This window comes from Mesocricetus auratus, unplaced genomic scaffold (genome assembly GCF_017639785.1).
Source record: "Mesocricetus auratus isolate SY011 unplaced genomic scaffold, BCM_Maur_2.0 Super-Scaffold_100011, whole genome shotgun sequence".
NCBI classification, from domain to species: Eukaryota; Metazoa; Chordata; class Mammalia; order Rodentia; family Cricetidae; genus Mesocricetus; species Mesocricetus auratus.
Window position 1 is genome coordinate 70,281,529 of NW_024429195.1, and position 21,043 is coordinate 70,302,571.

Consider the following 21,043-nt stretch of genomic DNA (forward strand, 5'->3'; position numbering starts at 1 on the left):
TCCTCAACGTACAGGGATGGACCAGTGAACACAAGCAGTCCTCAACGTACAGGGATGGACCAGTGAACACAAGCAGTCCTCAACGTACAGGGATGGACCAGTGAACACAAGCAGTCCTCAACGTACAGGGATGGACCAGTGAACACAAGCAGTCCTCAACGTACAGGGATGGACCAGTGAACACAAGCAGTCCTCAACGTACAGGGATGGACCAGTGAACACAAGCAGTCCTCAACGTACAGGGATGGACCAGTGAACACAAGCAGTCCTCAACGTACAGGGATGGACCAGTGAACACAAGCAGTCCTCAACGTACAGGGATGGACCAGTGAACACAAGCAGTCCTCAACGTACAGGGATGGACCAGTGAACACAAGCAGTCCTCAACGTACAGGGATGGACCAGTGAACACAAGCAGTCCTCAACGTACAGGGATGGACCAGTGAACACAAGCAGTCCTCAACGTACAGGGATGGACCAGTGAACACAAGCAGTCCTCAACGTACAGGGATGGACCAGTGAACACAAGCAGTCCTCAACGTACAGGGATGGACCAGTGAACACAAGCAGTCCTCAACGTACAGGGATGGACCAGTGAACACAAGCAGTCCTCAACGTACAGGGATGGACCAGTGAACACAAGCAGTCCTCAACGTACAGGGATGGACCAGTGAACACAAGCAGTCCTCAACGTACAGGGATGGACCAGTGAACACAAGCAGTCCTCAACGTACAGGGATGGACCAGTGAACACAAGCAGTCCTCAACGTACAGGGATGGACCAGTGAACACAAGCAGTCCTCAACGTACAGGGATGGACCAGTGAACACAAGCAGTCCTCAACGTACAGGGATGGACCAGTGAACACAAGCAGTCCTCAACGTACAGGGATGGACCAGTGAACACAAGCAGTCCTCAACGTACAGGGATGGACCAGTGAACACAAGCAGTCCTCAACGTACAGGGATGGACCAGTGAACACAAGCAGTCCTCAACGTACAGATGGTCCTTGTTCTGAAAGTTCATCTATAGGCCTGTCATTTGGCAACCAGAGTATACAGAGACAACATTTTTCTCCTTGTCTTAGTGACTTTGCTGTTGCTGTGATAAAACACCTGAAACAAGGCAATTAACACAAGGAAGAGCTTACCTGACCTTCAGTTAGAGGGCTGAGCAACAGCAGGGAGGCATGACAGCAACCAGAATGCATGGTAGCAGGAGCAGGAAGCTGAGCCTGAGAGAGTTCCATCCTAGACCACATGAAGCAATGAAGCAGAGAGACAGAGAGAGAGAGAGAGAGAGAGAGAGAGAGAGAGAGAGAGAGAGAGACAGAGGCAGAGACAGAGAGAGATGAGACAGAGAGGAGAGAGACAGACAGACAGAGACAGAGAGATGAGACAGAGAGACAGAGAGGAGAGAGAGACAGAGAGACAGAGAGACAGACAGAGACAGACAGAGACAGAGAGAGATGAGACAGACAGAGAGACAGAGAGGAGAGAGAGAGACAGAGACAGAGAGACAGACAGACAGAGACAAAGAGACAGACAGAGAGAGAGACAGAGAGAGAGACGTGACAGACAGAGAGACAGAGAGGAGAGAGAGAGACAGAGAGACAGATAGACAGAGAATGACAGAGAGAGAGAGAGATGATAGTAGAGTGAGGCTAGAAAATGCTCAAAGTGCTTCCCCAATGATGTATTTTCTCCAGCAAGATTGTACTATTTCCCCAAACAGTGCTACCAAATGGAGACTTAATATCAACTATCTGAGTCTATGGATGGCGTTTCCCATTCAAACTACTACATTTAGAACTAGATTCCCAAGGAAGGTCATATAATGCTACTTAACAAGCAAGGTGGCCAATGTATGTATATAAGATTCACCATTTGGCAATGTCTATGGAAAAGATGGACTGGTAAGGGCTTCCTAAGCCAAGATGCATATCTGAGTTTTTGATACTCAGAAACAAGTCCTTATCCCTAGTACTATGGGCATGAACAGGAGGTGGATGCCTGGATTTCTCTAGGAAAGTCTATCTGAATGATAGCCCTCTAGAATCAGGAGAAACCCTGTCTCAAAGACTAAGGTGTTGGACAGGTGCTGCAGAGATGGATCATTGGTTAAGAGCAGTGGTTTCTCCTCCAGAGATTCCAGTTACAATACTCAGCACCTACCCACATGGCAGTTCAGAACTGTCTGTAACTCCAGTTCCAGGAGATTTGATACCTTCATACCAATGCACATAAAATAAATTTAAATAAATTATTTATTATGAATGGGAAAATTGCAGAACAGAATGGTGGTAATCTATCTCAAATTACACATGGAACCACTCAGCATTTACTTATCCATTATTTCTTACACCTTCAGAAGTTAAAGAACTGGAGCCACAGAGCTTGTCTTTGTGTCTTGAGTCTGTTGAGTTTCTCCAAAGCAAAATCACTAGGTAAGCCAGGCATTGGTGGCGTACGTCTTTAATTCTAGCACTTGGGAGGCAGAGGCAGGTAGATCTCTGTGAGTTCGAGGCCAGGCTGGACCGATAGCCTCCAAAACAATACAGAGATACCCTGTCTCATAAAAAAACAAAAAATAAATCACTAGGTAACAAAAGTTAATTCTTTCTGAGGAAGAAACTAGACTTTACCAGTGTTCTTTAACATCTGTGTTCATTCTCACTTGTGACCTAGCATCCAATCTAGCACCGCTGGGAACAATTTCCTTTCTATTAGTAGTCTCTACAGGCTCATAGAAGACATGTTCCTCCTGCATTTCAAAGTCTCCTGTTGAACCTCCCGCCAAGTTCTGTTTGACAAGCTTTCAACTTACTAAATAATGAGACCATCTGGACTTGGCCTAATTCCCCTGTGCACGTCTCCAGGTTTCCATCAGTGACTAAGATCCCTTCAACCCCTAGCTCTTACCACCTAACTAGTCAGTGTAAAAGTGACCCTGACCTGTCAAAGTTCTTAAGACACTGATAACAGAAACATGTTCTGCACCTACAAAATCAACAGAATATAAGTAAGTGGTCTTCTGGAGTTTGGGTTTCTTCACTTAGAAGTCTCGTAGTGATTTGTGGAAGGCCTGGACTTGGTAATACAACCTTCTCAAGTGATTGCTTGTAAGTCCTGATTCTCTATGTCTAGCATTTATACCTCATAAAGGACACAAGAAGCAGCATGTACTACTTTTCTTTTAAATTTCACCATTTCTGTTCCTTTCTTCCTTACTGCTGGGGCCAAGAATAGCATTGAAGCATTCCTCTTGTGCTGTTATCCCAGAATTGGCCATTTTTCAAAATGCAAGGGACTTTTCTGCTACAAGAAAATAGAAATAGATGTGAGGTCAGAGGTCCCTGCCTGTGCTCTTTTTCTCATTTTTATGCCACTTAAACTCAGCAGAGGAAGACAAAGGCACAGATAAGAGAAAATAATAGGACTCAGAATTTACAAAGAACAAATTAAAATGTAGCTGCTTCATTTCAGAAGGAATCCAGACTTCTGGAGCTTGGCAGAATGAGCATGCTGGAAGGTCACTTTTGCTGCTCTCTCCTTTCTGGATGAATCTCTGGTTGGAAGATGAAGATATTTGTTTCAGAATAAGTGTTATCACACAGAGAACATGATGAAATTTTCAGGGGAAAATTTTTTCTACCACCATGTTCTGTTTGCAAGGGAATAGACAGGAAAAATCACTTAAAATTGAATGGGATGGGTGCTACCAAGAAATTATGAGATGAAAATTAAGCTAAATTAGCAGTAAAATCTAAATATCCTCTTAGCGGCAGGCAAAAGTGCTTTGAGTTACTATAGATGCATTCTACACAAGAAAGTGAATACTTTTCATGGATCATTTAAGATCATACTAAGATTAGTGAAGATATTTTTCTTTCATTCCCGAAAGAACAGGTGGGTTCTGTGGGTTACAAAGGTACTAACTGGACTCAAGATCACTTAGTATAATATATGTTACTATACATATTTATGAATTAGATATTTAAACACACGATGAATTTCTCTGCAATAATTGTTAAATAAAGGACTTAGTGTTCTCATTACAATTGAGAAAGCATAGAAACCCCAGAGATTAAACATAATCTGTCCAAAGTTGTAGATTGAGAAAAAGATCAAACAACTTGAACCCTGGTTATTTGGGACTACAAACTTGCCATTGTTCCCTTGCTCTGTGCTAACCCTGCTCATAAACTGCAAAGCAATTAAATAGTATATCCCAGATCTGTGAATCACAGAGAACATTTATAATCATTGATGTAGTAGATTTTTATGCTTTTCTTGTCTGAATATGCATGAGTCCCAGATCATATTAAGACAAGATAATATTATAGTTTGAAATTTAAATTACTACCATAGGATCATACTTTCAATATTTTCCCTGTTTGTGGCCCCGATTTGAAGATGGTTGAGTCTTAGGATGACACTAGACTAGTTGATAGGCTTCTGAAGATTTTCTTTGAATTTGGTTTTAGCTGTTCTCCAATGTACCTGGTCTTATACATTGTTATATGACTTTTCTCCTGAAAACAGGTGATAACCGATCAATGAAATGAACTCATGTAAGTTTTAAAGGTATGGAAATGATGTGTCTATTGAAGTTACTATTTGAAGACCATTGAGATGCTAGGGTCTTTCCAATCTTGTAAACTTAGGAGCTTTCTGAGTCTTCTAAGTTTACTTACTTTCTAAGTCTTAAAGGTCTCTGTCTTAAAGCCCCTGTGTTCATGAGGAGCTCATCCAGTAATAAGCAAGTATTTCGCATACATCATATGAAACAATCTATGACCTTATTTTTTTCTGCATTATCTCAAGTGGCAGAGCCCTTGTCCCAAGAACAGATGAGTAGATATATGACTCAATTTTCCTGATTTTTAAGACACCCAAACTGAACTCATCCTTTGCCATGTACAATAGCCTTATGATCCAGTTTCTGAGAGACTACCATATTACTTGTATACAAGTATTTCCCATTTCCCACTTAAAGAAGTTGAGAAATACCCTCTAATCATCATGGTTGCTTTTACTAGGCACGCGGAAGTGAGAATTTCTCCTCCTTGTGTAGTAAAGAACATGCTTGAGAATAATAATCTATCACTTCTACCTCATTCTCTTCCTCTTTGCTCTCCAATTATTCTCACCAGTTCTAAGATGTTGAAGCTCAAGAAAAGCTCTTTTAGCACAAATCCAATGTGGACTCTCTTGTGTCTTTCCTACTGCAGGAAATGCAAGCTAACATATCCACCAAATGATATTTCATATTCTATTTGTTCTGACTGGCACATAGCATTTGATTGACACACATTTGTGAGTCACTATGTAAAATTTTGACACATGTACACATAGTATAATACTGAATCAGAGGAAGTACAATAATATTATCACCATGAAGATTTCTTCATTTCATAAACATTTGAAAAAATATAAATACTACATAAATACTATTGTTCATTGTATTCAATAATGGAAAATAAGCAAGTCCCACAGAAAATTGCAATAAAATAAGAGAGTTTTTTTCTTTCTAAGGTATGAGATGCATGCATGGATTTCAAGTACAATCAGTCTGGACACTGTGTTGATTATTCTAGCAATGTTCACATGTGCAGAGCAAACAAAAATATACATATTTAGGTTGCTTCAAAATTAGAATTATGCATGTTTAGAACGACAGCAAGAAGGAATAGAAAATCACTTGCAAAGAAAGAAAAGTAAATGTAGGGATGTAAGTTTTATTGTTTTATTCCTTTCTGAAGAGAGAGCAGTTCTATCCCTAGCTCACTAGGCTGAAAATTGAAAGTAAAGCATGGGAAATGCTTCAGCTTTCCTGGTACTCAAGATGTACTCAGTCAACAATTCCATTGTTGCTATCATGTTGCCATGCCTTATAAATATCTATGGCAGACAATAAAGGAATTTGAGTAGGTGGAAGGTGATGAATAATGAGAATGCAGTGTGCTGATAGATGAGATGTTTCAGTGAGAGCAAACACAATTATACTGGAAACTTGAGTAAATAAGACCAAGCTAAAGAGAACAGAAGGCCTAATTGTAGAGAGGCTGATGGGTCAATCAGGTAGGAGGAGTGGGCAACATGACCCAATAGCAACATGTTTCAGATGAGCACGTTGTTTGTATAAAGCAAATACTATTGTTTCAAAGCTACTAACTTACAGCAGGGAGGGAGTTCAGTTCTTTCCTGGGGAACCTGTTGTGAGAAAGAGAAGAAACAATCCTATCATTTCAAACGGATCAATTTCCTTGCAGGACAGCTGCATTTTCCATAAAAATATAGATGGAAAAGGAGCACCTGGAGAAGAGTCTATGGATTTAAAGACGGTGATTATAGATTTGAGATTCCGAAGATCAGACTGGTGAAATATAAAAGAGGCACTTCTTTCTTTTGAGAATAAACCTGACTTGCAGAGAAATACCAGAGAATGGGCAAGCATGATCAAAGAAAGCGATACTTTGGCTACCATGTATGGCAATGTGTTAGAGACATTTATTTTTGATATGTAGCTAAGTCCCACACTCATTCCTAAATCATATGCTTGGGAGTCTAGAAAACAATGCATAGTCAAGGTCATTAGTGATTTATTCAAGCCTGCCTTGTGCTATTGATACACTCTTACTTCATTACTTTTTATTCTGTGTACATTTGTGGACAATTTTCTTGAATAGAGTGCTTTATTCCCCCAAACAAACAAACAAACAATAAAAACGCTTTTCTTTTAATCTTTTCGTGTTGTACTAAATCATAGTAGTTCAGAGAGAGTTAAATGCTCATTAATATTTTTGAAATTGTTTCATTGTAAATCACTAGCCTTTAAATTTATGTATGTATATGTGTTTACACATACACATAACCTTATATTTTCTGTTTTTAATCACAATAAAGCTATATTTTTGGAAAGAATTATTTTTTACTTTTTATTGATTTTTTTGTGGCTTTCACATCATGCGCCTCGATTCTACTCCTCTCCCAGTACCTTTGTATGTACCCTCTGCCCTTGCAGCCTGCCTGCACATACAGTAAAATGTAAGAGAGAAGAATAACAAAAAGAAAGTAAAAGAAAAACCTCATTGTGGAAGGTACAGTATGACACAGTGTACCTTTTAGTAGATATCTTTATTCGCATGTGTTCATTGCAATGAATTCAAGGCCTCTGATTTCTGCTGCATTGTCAATGCTGGGTTCTCACTGGAACTGCTCTCGGATATCCTGTTGATTCCTTTTGTCATGGAGATCCTTCAGTTTTAGGTCTGTATGACTGGCCCCTTCATGTGCTCCAGCAGATCATAGATGAAGCGGGTGTTGGGGTGGGCCACCTCACAGCACTGGTTCTGATCTGGTTTGTTTTAGGTTTGGTTATCCCGCCAGTTCTCTCCCATCACCACCACCAGGGTGAGCTTCCCAGTACTACCCTGGTTAGTTCACTCCATACAGCTGGCAACAAAGGGTGGGGCCAATTCTTCTGCTTTCACCCTCCCCACAGGGCAAGCTCACCAGCACCTTTACAACCAGTGCCAGCTCAACCTTGTTGCCAGGTGAGGTGCAGGGGCCAACAATTGCTGCAGCTGATAGGGGGCAGATTCAGCTCTCATGATCTCATGAGGTCAGGGCCAACTCTCCCACCTCACACACACACTACATGACAGACAAGGGGGCCAGGGCTAGCTCTGTCCTTTCATGTACTCAGGAGGGTCGGTTTGCCCATGCTCCCAGGAGCAGGGTCAGCTCTATTGTGCTGCCCAAGGGAGATTTAGGACCTGCTTGCCCGAGTGTTAACAGTTGGTTCGTGAGGATCAGATGCAGTTCTCCTTAGTGTTGCAGTCAGCGATGGAGATGGCAGCTCTGTGCAGCCCTATCCTTTCGACCTTTGGTGGTAACAGGAGCCATACATCTACACAGATAGAGGATATAGAAGGGCCACAGACCCAGATATGGGCTTTGACAGCAGCTCATCTTCAGACTTCACAGTGCCTGAGTGGCAAGCAGGCCATCCTCCTCAGCCTACTCAAAACCGTCCTCACCTCTTCAGACCTGCCTCTCTCTACAGGACATGGACCGTTCTGTCTGTACCTCTTTCTCCCATACCCCACCATGTGTTTGCTCACTGTGATAATGCCCAACTGTTTGGTGCCATAAGACTTCCGGTGGGCTTGAGTTTTCTTCTCACCACCCAGGGCAGGCACCCTGGGCAGGCATGTGAATCTCCTTCTCCCATTTAGTCATAATGGGGAGTTTGTTTTGATATTCATTAGGGTGGCAGACAAGAGAGAGTGGGGAAGAGAGAGAGTGTGAGATTGAGGGTAAACATGATAGACATATAGATAGATAGACAGACAGACAGACAGATAGATAGACAGACAGATAGATATATCATGAAATTGGATGGGTAGGTGGATGGGGATCTGGGAAGAGTATGAGGAAAACCAAGAACATGATCAAATTGTACTGAATAAAAATAATGTTTAAAATTAGAAAATTTTCAGATTAAAGAATGCTGTTTTAAAAACATTGTTTAAATCCAGCCTTGTAAACAAAATGGTATCTTAAGCAAAATTGTAGCAAGCATTCACCAAAGACTTCAACACAGCCAGTTAATAAAATAAATGAACTATGTAGCCTTAACTCTTTCAATCTTGTGAAATTATCACACTGAAGAATATATGAGGTAACAGTAAGCCACGTAGTTCATATTCTACAGCTCCTGAATAACCTACACCTTATTTTCAGGTAGAGAAGATAATAAAAGCATACTTCCTCTACTGACATCCAGTAAATTTTGCTGCATTTCGGAGCTTAAAATCTATGTTAAAAGCTTAATAAAAATGTCCATAACCAAGTCATGATTTTTGTGAGTTTGAGTTGAAGGTACCTTAATGAAGTAGTGTGAACATTTGATTTTCTTTACTTAGTGAACATATAAATGGATTTTCAACTGCTGAATAGCTTTGACAAAAAAACGAGATTCTTCCTTTTCAGGAACAAAATACTCTTCCCTCATTTTAGCAGATGCTCATACAACTGAACAGCAAGCAAAGCCGTCCAGATGAGCATTTAGCAGCAGAGGGAATTATTTTGTAATTATTGTCGACTTGCTATTTATTAAAATATGCAATTATATTTGAGAATGACTTTTTGAAAGCACTGCTGACATTATTATGGGTAACACTAAAGGGGATAGAACTTTTGGAGATTGAAAATGAAATTGCTTATCAACTTTCTTTCTAGAATGTGCTTACATGCAGAGCAGCCCACTTCTCTCTGTCTCTCTCAGTCAGGTACTGTGGTACCCATTTTATAGTAGAACAACTGTGGTAAAAAACAGATGCAGTAACTTTTCCAATGCCATGCAGTCTGCAGAGCTGATGCTCTCAGTGAAGTTCTGACTCCGTATAACTTTGTTGCATTATCATCAAACCAGTCCCCATTCATATGCACTACCCATGAAGACACACTGTCATAACATCTGCAGCAATAAAGTAGAGAATCACCTGAATTAGAGTGTACAGTGTTAGTTATGTAAGGCTAGTGGCACATTTCATGGGTTACAATGTCGTTCTCCTTCAGGACTGCAAGCAAGAATGTAAGCAAGTACTGCACGGTAGCAGAGAAAGAATGTCTGCCCTCAATCAACCTGTCTGCTCCCTGAACATTCTGCTTCACAGCACTTATTGGAAATGACCTTTTCCAGAAATATAACATGCCTTCCTTGGTGATAAGAAATTCCACATTTACCATGGTTGTTTCATTCATCATTTCAAAGAAAGTTCCAAAATTGATCCACAGAGTCTGTGTCTCCTCAGGTATTTTCAATAATTACAACAACAATAATAACAATAATTATAATAAAAAACAAAATAATATTAAGATACAAGCAACAACAAAATCCCATACCCCATAAAACATAAACAAAATAACATAAATTCCTGAATCGTTTGTGTATCCATTCACTTTTTATCTTTACATATGGGAGCCATTGTAGGTTTAAAGAGAAATCTGGCACTAGGGAAACATTCAGAGATTCACAAGGATGAACCCAATAAGAATCTAAGCAATAGTGGAGAGGCTTCCTTAAATGCCCTTCCCCTATAATGAGATTGATGACTACCTTACATGCCATCCTAGAGTCTTTATCCAGTAGCTGATGGAAATAGAAGCAGATACCCACAGGTAAACACTAAGCTGAACTCCTGGAATCCAGTTGCAGAGAGGGAGGAGTGATGAGCAAAGGGGTCAAGACCACGTTGGAGAAAACTAGATAACCAGTTTATCTGAGCAAATAGGCATTCATGGACCCCAGTCAGACAGCTGAGGAGCAAGCATAGGATCGAACCAAGCCTCCTGAATGTGGGTGTCAGTTAGGGGGCCTGGGCAGTCTATTTATCCCTAGTGCACAAATGGACTTTGGGGACCCATTCCCCATGGAGGGATACTCTTTCAGCCTACACACACAGGGGAGGGCCTACGCCCTGCCCCAAATGTTGTGATAGACTTTGATGATTTCCACATGTATGGCCTCGCCCTCTCTGGGGAGAGGATGGGGAATGGGATGGGGGGGTCAGTGGGTAACATGGGAGGATGGTAGGGAGAGGGACCTGGAATTGATATATATATATATATATGACATAAGGATGTTGAGAAGACTGTGAACATAGCTCAGGTTGTGGGTGCTTGCCTCACATGCACAAAGTCCAATTTCCCCTTAACACGACATAAAAACTGAGTGTGATAACACTGACTATTCTGGGCCACATAGCTGTTTGGGGGCCAGCCTTAGATGCCTATCAGCTTGTCTCAATGAATGAGGGAGTGAGTGAATGAATGGATGGATGAATGAATGAATTCATATGGATACAATTTTTACTCTTAGTAAAACTCCACATCTTACATGCTGTCCCCACCTTACTTATGGAACAGCCATTCTGACCAATTTTTCATGTCTCATCCCGATGAGCTTAGGGCTGGTTGGGATTTGGGTGCCATATGATGCCAAGGAGGGGTCTCTTTCTTGTTATATGTAATTTTGTCTGCAGGGAGTGTAACTCCTGAATTTAAATGCTGGAAGCATGTAGAAGGTAGGAGTCCCTCCAGTCTTCTTTCCAAGTGGTTTCAGACTCACCAGCTGGGCTCTCAAGGCAGGTATCTATAAACTTCTCATGAAAAGCTGAAGGTTCCAAATGGAACTATTACAAAGGTCTTATATAGAAACATCAACCTTTGCTTCTTGCCTTTGAAATAGCTCTTATAATCACATTTAAATGATGATTGAAATATTGTCAAAATTTTAAGGTTTTTAAGGTTTTCTGCTATGTTCTGGGTACTTATCAAAAGTCCTCCAACAGTGACGATAAATATCTGGGCTGCTAATGATGGAAAGAAGTCAACATAAAGGTATTAACATGATAGTAATTTCTCTCTGCTGTAGTTTTTCTTTTGGTGCTTCAGTTCTGAATCATGGTTTGAAATAATAAATGGAAAACTCATCCAAGCATAATGGGGCATTTCTTTAATTCCCTAACTTCAAAAGTGGATGCAGGCAAAAATCTCTGTGATTTTGAGAACAGCCTGTTCTACATGGTGAGTTAGTTCCGGGACAGACAAAGCTACAAAGTGAGACACTGTCTCAGAAATATCAAAATTGACCAATTAATCAATAAACAACTGGAAAACTCCTGAATGCCCCTAAGGGAGAAGTATTTCTTGACTCCTTGTGAAAAAAATGACTTTATACCTGGGATTTATAATCTTAGAAATATTTAGACATGTATCTATTGTCAAATATTGTCAGCTATTGCTAATCATTTAGACAGGATATTTCTTCAGCCTATTAACCTGTGTAGACTCACAATGACCAGGACTTACCTTAAACATAAGATTATATGTTATGGTTTTGAAATCTTAATAACTGAAACAAGTGGTTTTGGCATGTCTAGCCTTCAACACTGTATTATTAATTATGGTGATTTATCATAGAGAGAATATGCTTTCCCATTTGGAGTTTTCCTCCTCAGTCATCTGGAAAGGGAAAATTACTTACAACTTTTAATCTTTCAGTTAATTTCCATGGCATAAGATAATCGAAGTTCATCACACATCACACACACACACACACACACACACACACACACAGAGAGAGAGAGAGAGAGAGAGAGAGAGAGAGAGAGAGAGAGAGAGACAGAGACAGAGACAGAGACAGAGAGACAGAGAGAGAGAGAATATTTGGTACTATCCATAGTTTCTCACACAAATGGTGGAGACTTGAAAAGAAACCCTGATTGTAAAGTGTTGCTACAATAGTAGTAGAAGACACAGCAATAGCTACTGATTGCCCACTGAAAAATATCACTTTGAGGGGTAGAATAAACCTCGCTTGTAAGTTTGCCTTGGTAAAAATGTAGCTCTTTGCAAAGCTGTATGCAAGTTTGTATTGTTTTATTGGTTCATCTTATTTATTCATAAAGGCAATCTGGAAGCAGGTACTATCATCTTATACGATAATCCTGTGATTCCAACAAGACTAAGTGATTTCTCTTAAATTAATGATATGTTTGATGCATCAGGTCCTGACTTTCTGATGGATACATTCAGGAGTGGATTTTAGCATTAAGATCCTCAGCACCTCACTTTCTGTACTTTTATAGCCCTGAGTATCAAGTACCTGACACATTGATTCTGGAGTACTCAATTATCTGACTCTACAAAAAGATAAAACACATTTCCTAGGACAGGGCTCATATAAGTGGCTTCACAAAGTATTGGACAGAAGTTATATTTATCTGTATAGCTGTAAAACAGCTTTGTGTAGAAGACATGGATCCAGAGAAAAGATGGGAAGAATAATAGTTCAAATGACTCATTTTGGCATTTTAATTAGTAACAAAATACTCTGGTTTCTTGAATACCATCCTTACTACAATCTGACACCTAAGGTTCTCGTTATTTTATAACCCTTAGATAACAACCATTTTTTATTTTATTAGACTACCTTAGAAAATTCTGTGCGTAAAATCTGCCAAAAACTTTCAACAAATTCAATAAATATGGGAACAAATGCTAGCCCTTAGATAAAAGAACTAAATTTTAGCTGCTTCTCTGCAAAAGGAAGTCACAACTTCTATCCAATGAAGTTCTCTGTTAAGATAAATGCAATACATTAGTACTCCTGGGGCAATATAATTGATCTACAAAATGATTCATAGACTATAACTTAAACTTAGCCCAACAGGAAAATGTGACTCACTCTCAGGAAAACAAGGCTTGCCAGGCATCAAACCTGAAAGATCCCAGATGTCTTACTGAGCACACAAAGAGAGTTTTAAATGATGTTACAACAGTGCACAATCAGAGAATGTTGGATCTCTTCACAAAAGCCAGCAATTTGAGCATCAGGCAAGAAACTATAAAAGAAAATCAAAGGAAATTTCTAGAACTTGATGATATTATAGACAAAGTCCAGTAACCATTACTGCATGGGGTATTAGGTGAAAATCCCATACACACAGTGATCAGTAAATAGAATAACTAAACATAAACAAGCAAAATTTGTCTGAAGAAAACTGAAGGTTCATGGGCATAAAAAGTTATTTTAAAGTGGCTACAGAAGGAAATCACAATGCATAAAAGAGTGCAATGAAAATGGCTACTGATTTTCCAGAAATTAACCTATAGGATACAAAAGAGAAAAAGTGTCAAAACGTATTTTGTGATAAGGTTTTGGATCAAGAAATCTCTATATCCAATGGAATATTCTTTAAAAATTGCATTAGTCTTCTCAGATTGCCACAACAATATACCACGTGTTGAATGCAATAACCAATAGACATTTATTTTTCATGGTTCTGAAAGCTAGACATTCAAGATCAATAGGTGGATAGCGTTGGTTGGGGCGCTCAATGGGAATTGCAGATAGTTGCCTCCTTGTGTTCTGACATGGCCTCATTTCTTGCAGGTACTTGATGATGTTTCTTGTTATAAGGATACTAAACTTATTGGACCAAGACGCTACTCTTATTACTTTCACAACCATATTTCACATGACTTACTTCCTTTCTCAAAATACAGCCACATTAGGAGGCAAGGAAGCAACACCTGCATTTGTTGGGGGCATAAAGACTCAGCCACAAAATTAATGAAGACAGTGCAAAGGTGTTCTTTCATCACTATGTAGAGAATTTATCACCGGCATATTGACACTATAAGAAATCCCTTTACAGTTTGCTGAGAAGGTCATAGCACATCAGTAGAGTGAGTTCTATATTCTTTCAGAAAACTGAAGTGTGTCACATATAGCTAGTATCTGACTAAACAGAGAGTCATTTTTTCTTTCAACTTCTGTTTAGTGAAACTGCCAAAAAATTCAGTATTTTGTGTGTAAATGAAATGCATAAGGTAATTATAACATGAAGAATGCAGCCATATAAGTAGGGTTCTCTGTTTTCATGGTACCTATATTTTGTTTGACTGATGAAAAAATCAGTGCCACTTTGTAGGAAAATCAGAAAAATATTAAACATAAAAAACGAATAGTTTTCCCTATGCCCAGAGTGTCAAAAATTGACCTAAACTCATCTCTGTCATTCCAGTTTGTGACCGGATCAGCATCATCTCCCATCTGTAGTGTTTTATACATTTTTCCTAAGAAAATATATATATATATATCCATGCCTATGACCAGAAGGCTGGTCTGATTATTGTCAGATGTATTTATTAGTTGTTCTAACCAAAGTGGTAGCAGCCTTCATCATCACACCTGGGTCTTCTGAGACCCTTCCTGTGTATCAGACTTTACATTCTGAAAATCAGCTTTATGGCCAATATGTAAATGTCTCTTGCCTTTTTGAACTTACAATAACTAAAATCTGAAGCTTCCCCAAATCCTCAGTCATATAATACTTTTAATATGCTTTTTCTTTCACACAGATATATTTTATTTTCATTATATCCCCATCTCACTCTCCTTTCCCAGCTTCATGTACATATGTACATATATGTATATATAAAAATCTACTGATCCTCACTTAGTGTTTCCCACGTGCATATGGGTATTACATTATCCACTATAGAATTGGCAGCGTAACGGGCACAATCATTAAGGAAAACTTACTTTCCTTCACTAATAGCTGTTGATCACCTGTAGCTTCTCAATTAGGTATGGGGCTGTGTGAGCCTATCCCATCCATGCTGAAATACCAACTAGTAGGCTGGAAAGTGAGAGGTTACTAGAATGACCTGAAACTGCTGGCAATTTTCATGGTAGTACTGCTGTGTCCTGTACACACTAGACAAATAGTTTGATCTATTTTTACTCCTACACAAATAACTTCATAGCCCAAACAAAAGTAACACAGAGTTTTCTGCCTATGGTTCACAACTAGTTTAAAACAAACTGAAAATAACTGAAGCAAGAAAACCTTGGTTAATGAAGAACTTTAACAAAACAAGTTGATTTAACAGATACTCCTCTCCACCCCAGCAAAGACCACATACACAAGGCACTGTTTGGGGGTCCTTAAAATCTAACTAAGAGCAAAAGTGACCTAATTTATGCCCTATGAATGATTAAAATGGATATAGTAAACAAAAAAGTAAATAATAATGCGTACTATGTATTATGAAGTACTTGGAGATAATACCAAGTGCTATCTTTCTAGAAAACAGCAGAGGAGCCCTGCCAGGTCAGGTAATCTAAAAAGTCATTGATATGAAGCTTACTATATATCAGGCATTGTTCTCATTACTGTTCATGAATATTTGACTTAGCAAGAGACTCATGTGAGGGATCAAGTAAAGTCATTATTTGGGGAAAAAAGGATTTCAAGTTTAAGATATGGTTGGAAAGAACTGGGCATGTTTGAGAAACTGAAGGATTGTGGTAAGGCAGGATTATGCTGGACTTTGTGGGAGATCAGTTGGCAATCTGGAGTGCAGTGGGAATCAAAGTGAGGTTTTTTTAAGTGTTAAGCTCTTGATTGGGTAGGCAATACCAAGTGGTCAGACCTGAAACACACACATATGTAAGCTCCTATGGAAAGACTCAGCAGGTTTTCTGTGTAAGTTGAATCATCCATACGTGTATGTAATAACAATGGTTAAATAAGAGGGGGCAGTAGATTTGGATAGAGGAGAACAGACCCGGGTCTTAAATATGAGAGAAAAGAGGGGGAGAACTGATGTAATAATATTATAATAAAATGACATAAAGTTTAAGCTTTCAAAAAGCAGAGGCATGGCTTGCCTAGACAATCACTTTAAAACTCAGTCAGGGTACATGGAGAGAATACAATAAAAGAAACAGGAGGGAAATGGCAGTGACTAGTCCAGGAACTACTGCTCTGATCTGAAGTGTTTATGATAGCTTCTTGGCACGGTATGTATGTGGAGATGCTTCAGACTGACGGATGCCGAGTTTTCCTCTAACATCACAGGAATGCTGTTTACTGCACTCTATGTACTATAAACCCACATTCCCATTTTAGACTCCTTGGAAGTGCAGAATAAATCTCACTCATCTCTGCATAATCAGGACTTTATATAAACAAAGTTACAATGTCCTCTGTGTACAGTCCCACTTTTATCTGTGGATAAACATAATATATAATTGCATAAAAATTACTTGTGACTCAAAATTTAGATTGTATAAGCTTTCTTTTTTAAACCTGCCTTGATTATTCTTTTTCTCTTGTATTATTGCTAAGGGTGTTGTTTATATGTCCTTTGACCTAAATCAGTGAAAACAAAGCTTAAAGCAATTTTTAAGAGGGGAGATATATTTCTAATGGTCTCGTAACTAATTTTACTCTTTAAAGTGGAGGAGTTGGGGAAGAAATGATAGCAATCAAATGTGAAACAAAATACAACAGCTTCATTCATCCAAGTTTCCAATCTCACAATTCCAAAGAGGTTCTTGGAATATTATGAAACAAGAACTCAAAGCTGACATCTGAATCCTGTTTTCTTTTTAGAGAAAGCTTCTGCAGTGTGACACCAAAGTCCTAAAGGTGACACAAATCCTTTTGGGCTTTGACAAAATAAACATTTCAGGAAACCATTGCCTGGGGGATACTTAAGAATATGTCTAATACATCCTTTCAAGAAAATCCTGCATAACGTATTGAGGAAACAGAAAGATGAGAACAGCAAAGTTTGCATCTAATGTTCTCTATCTATGCACATGCTTCTTTTTTTACTGATTATAACTTCCAATCACATTCACTACCCACCTCTCAGTAAGCACATTATCAGTACAGTAAGGTTACTTTATTCTGTCTGATAATTATTAATTTGTTGTGTGTAGATGCATCACCGCCAAATTACATAAATATTCTAATTCAAAGCATTCACTTTTAACATTATTCAAAAAGTAGAGCTTAGGCAAACATGCAGTTCACAAGAAATATTCATGTGATGCCTAACCCTCTGAAGAGTACTCCAGAAAAAGACACACCAGAAGGATGTGAGCTAACTCTTGGCTGGAAGGGAAAGGCAGGAAGGAAATATTTATTAGATGTTGGTGTGAAGAATTTTGGCCAGCAGAAGCTGAAATCAACTCCACAAAAGAACTAAAATTGTTTTAGCACAGGATTGCTTCCATCGCCCATCAAAATCCTTTACTCTCGCCCACGAACAATCACCATGGTGCCTTAAGTGCAGCAACTTCCTGTAAAGTTAGTTACACCAAATGACTTTCCTACTTACTTTTTAGACATTGATTAGCAAACTTGTTCTGGCTGGATGAGCATTCTTTTTCATATTCAGTCACAGAATGGGGTTTCTATCTACATGCACAACTGCTAAAGCTTTTGATGTTACTTACTCTATTTATAATGTCTTTTGTATTCATGTAATTGACAAGCTTGAGTGACGCTTCTCTCAACTAAATTTAGTAAAGGACATTTGATGTATTTTGTTGAGTTCATCAATAATGTGAATTATGTCTTGGAATTCTTAGCAAGATAGATAGATAACTAGATAGATGATAGATAAATAGACGATAGATAATAGACATAAATAGATAATTAAAAGTAGAGAAACATCTCCTCCAGAAGTTAATTTATATTGTAATTTTATTATTATTTTGAGTTTTGTTCTCATGTGTGTGTGTACATGTGTGTGTGAGTAAGTTTGTGTGTATGTGAGTGTGATACATGGTTGTAGGTATGCATATGTCATAGCACATGTATGGAGGTCAAAGGACAACTTTGCAGAGTGTCTCTGTTCCTTTCACCTTTATGTGGGTTCTGAAGACTGAACTCAAGCTGTCAAGCTTGCAAGAAAAGTGACTTTAGCCTCTGAAGCATTTCAGCAGCCCTCAAAATCTTTCTTAATGATTTATCTATCATATAGTTAGTATAAAAATTCTAAAGTAAGTTAACACATCCTAACATAATTAAAGCATTTAGTATACATATTGGATTTTGTACATACATAATATATTATTATGCAATATATATTATTCATTTGTATTCACTATATCCAAAATTGAACTTACATCTGTAGAGAATATGGGGACATTTTTCTACAGGTTTGTGTGGCATACAGACTGTGTCGTAAAACAATAGTCAACCAATTTTAAAACATGAAATCACCCAGACTGTTGACTTAACATAATGGAACTAAAATAAGAAGCAGTTCCTGAAAAACTGGTAGGAAAATCTCCAAATTCTTGGTCACTAAACAATTTATTTTAAAAATAATCTTTGGGTCAAAGAGTAAGGCACTGAGAATTTTTAAACAAAAAGCCCTAAAAGGTATTATAAATGTAAGACCAAAAGCTATTGAAAAAGGGAACAATATTGGAATGTAGGATGAGGCAGAACTTACTGGATTAGACATTGAAAGCTTGCCAGTGCAAGCTAGACTGCACAAAATCCAATACCATTGCTCTAATGAAGTACCATGTTAAAAGTCTTTTAAATATTTATTTAATTTTGTTTGTGCATTTATTTATGTGGAAGGGGTTGCAGGCCCTGATGTGAATAGCTATATCAGGGGCCATAGAAGAAATTTCTTTTTTACTGCCGTGAGAGTGGCAGGGATTGAACAGAGACTGTCAGATTTGATGTGAAGTGCATTGACCTGCTGAGCTGTCAGTCATCTCACTGACCTCGAAATATCATGTTAAAGTATATAAAACATGAATCTCTCTCTACTTGAATGCTGTGAGGAAACCCTTCATGTGGGTTTGTAAATGGACTTTAGAAAATAAGAGAGAGGCAAGCTAAAAAAATATCTACAATGTTTTGCTTATAAGCCTGATGGGTAACTGAGGCAGGTATTTGGAAGACCAGGGTGGTGGTGGGATGGGGAAATTAAGATGATTTTAGACAAAGAGGAAGATCCTGTGGGAAATTGGCCTGTAGGATACCTTTATTATATTAGGCAAAAATTTGCATAAAGTTTGTTCTTGTCTTAAGACTTTGTAGGCAGCCCAAGCTTGAAGGTGATATTGCAGTTTGATTTGAAGAGGACATTTCAGTCACAGAAGACTTCATGTATCAGCACACATATTATGAATTACTCTTATGATGGTTTAACATAATAAAGTGTAGCAAAAAGCAAGCAGAGAAGAAATAAAATAGTTGATTTTTGGTTACAGAAAAGGGGTGTTTAAAGGTGAGACCAGATAGGTCACAATTACTGAAGACAAAGGATTTATCATATGATCAACAAAAAATATTCTTGGAGGGTGTCTTAGTTAGAGTTTCTATTGTTGTGAAGGGATATCATGACCATGGCAGCTCTTTATATTTGTCCCTCCACCAGCCCCCCAACCTCCCACCCAATCCCCATACCATTCCCCAGGGAGGGTGAGGCCCCCCATGGGGGGGATCTCCAGAGTCTGTCATTTCATCCAGTGCAGGACCTAAGCCCTTCCCCATGTGTCCAGGCTGAGAGAGCATCCTTCCATGTGGAATGAGTTCCCAAGGTTCATTCGTACGCCATAGTAAACACTGATTTACTACCCAAGGCCCCAGAGATTGCTGAGGTCTCCTCATTGAAACTACATTCAGGGAGATCAGTCCCCTGCTGGCCTCTCAGCCATCAGTCTGGGGTTCAAGAGCTCCCCTTTGTCATGTCAGCTGTTTTTGTGGGTTTCACCAGCACGGTCTTGACCCCTTTGCTCATCACTCCTCCATCTTTGTCACTGGGTTACAGGAGTTCATGTCAGTGTTTAGCTCTGGGTATCTGGTTCTGCTTCCATCAGTCACTGGATGAAGGTTCTAGGATGTCATATAAGGTAGTCATCAGTCTTATCATCAGGGAAGGCTATTAAGGTAGTCTCTCCACTATTGCTTAGTTTGCCAGTTGGTGTTATCCTTGTAGATCTCTGGATATCATTAGTGTCAGCTCTCTCCTCAAACCTATAATGACTCCATCTATTATGGTATCTCCCATCCTGCTCTACTTTATTCTTAACCCAACTCAAATTTCCTGCTCACCCATGTCTTTCTCTGCCCTCCTCTTCTCCCCCTCTCTTTTTCCCCAGTTCCCTCTCCCCTCTGCCTTGTTCCCAATCTGCTCAGGAGATCTTGCCTCATTCCACTTCTCTGGGTTTTCATGCATATCTCTCTTGGGAAACTCCCTGTTTCCCAGACTCACTGGCAATGGTATTGTAGACTAATACTCCCCTGATCCATGTCTAAAATCCATATATGAGTGAGTACATACCATGTTTGTCTTTTTGTGACTGCATTACCTCACTCAGGATTGTTTCTTCTAGTGCCATCCATTTGCCTGCAAATTTCAAGAGTCCATTGTTGTTGTTTTTTTGTTGAGTAGTACTCCATTGTATAAATGTACCACATTTTCTCTATCCACTCTTCAGTTGAGGGGCATCTAGGTTGCTTCCAGGATCTAGCTATTACATATAATGCTGCTATTAACATAGTGGAACAGACATCCTTGTTGTATGAATGGGCATCTTTTGGGTATACGCCTAAGAGTAGAATTGCTGGGTCTTGTTGTAGACTGAGTCCCATTTTCCTGAGGAATCTCCATATTGATTTCCAAAGTGGCTGTACAAG

General features: G+C 39.0%; 1 protein-coding gene across 2 annotated transcripts in view; it reads right to left on the minus strand.

Annotated features, from left to right (window-relative positions):
* Positions 1-3,460: 3,460 nt before the first annotated feature.
* Ccer1 (coiled-coil glutamate rich protein 1) overlaps positions 3,461-21,043 on the minus strand; it is a 75,511-nt gene continuing 57,928 nt past the window's right edge. The window contains exons 3-4 of one of the 2 annotated variants that reach the window (XM_040754993.1): positions 6,182-6,215; positions 3,461-3,567 (exon numbers count right to left, since the gene is read on the minus strand). The gene's annotated coding sequence lies outside the window, so the exon portion shown is untranslated. The remainder of the gene's footprint in view (positions 3,568-6,181; positions 6,216-21,043) is intronic. The other variant, XM_005068024.4, reaches the window with a different exon arrangement.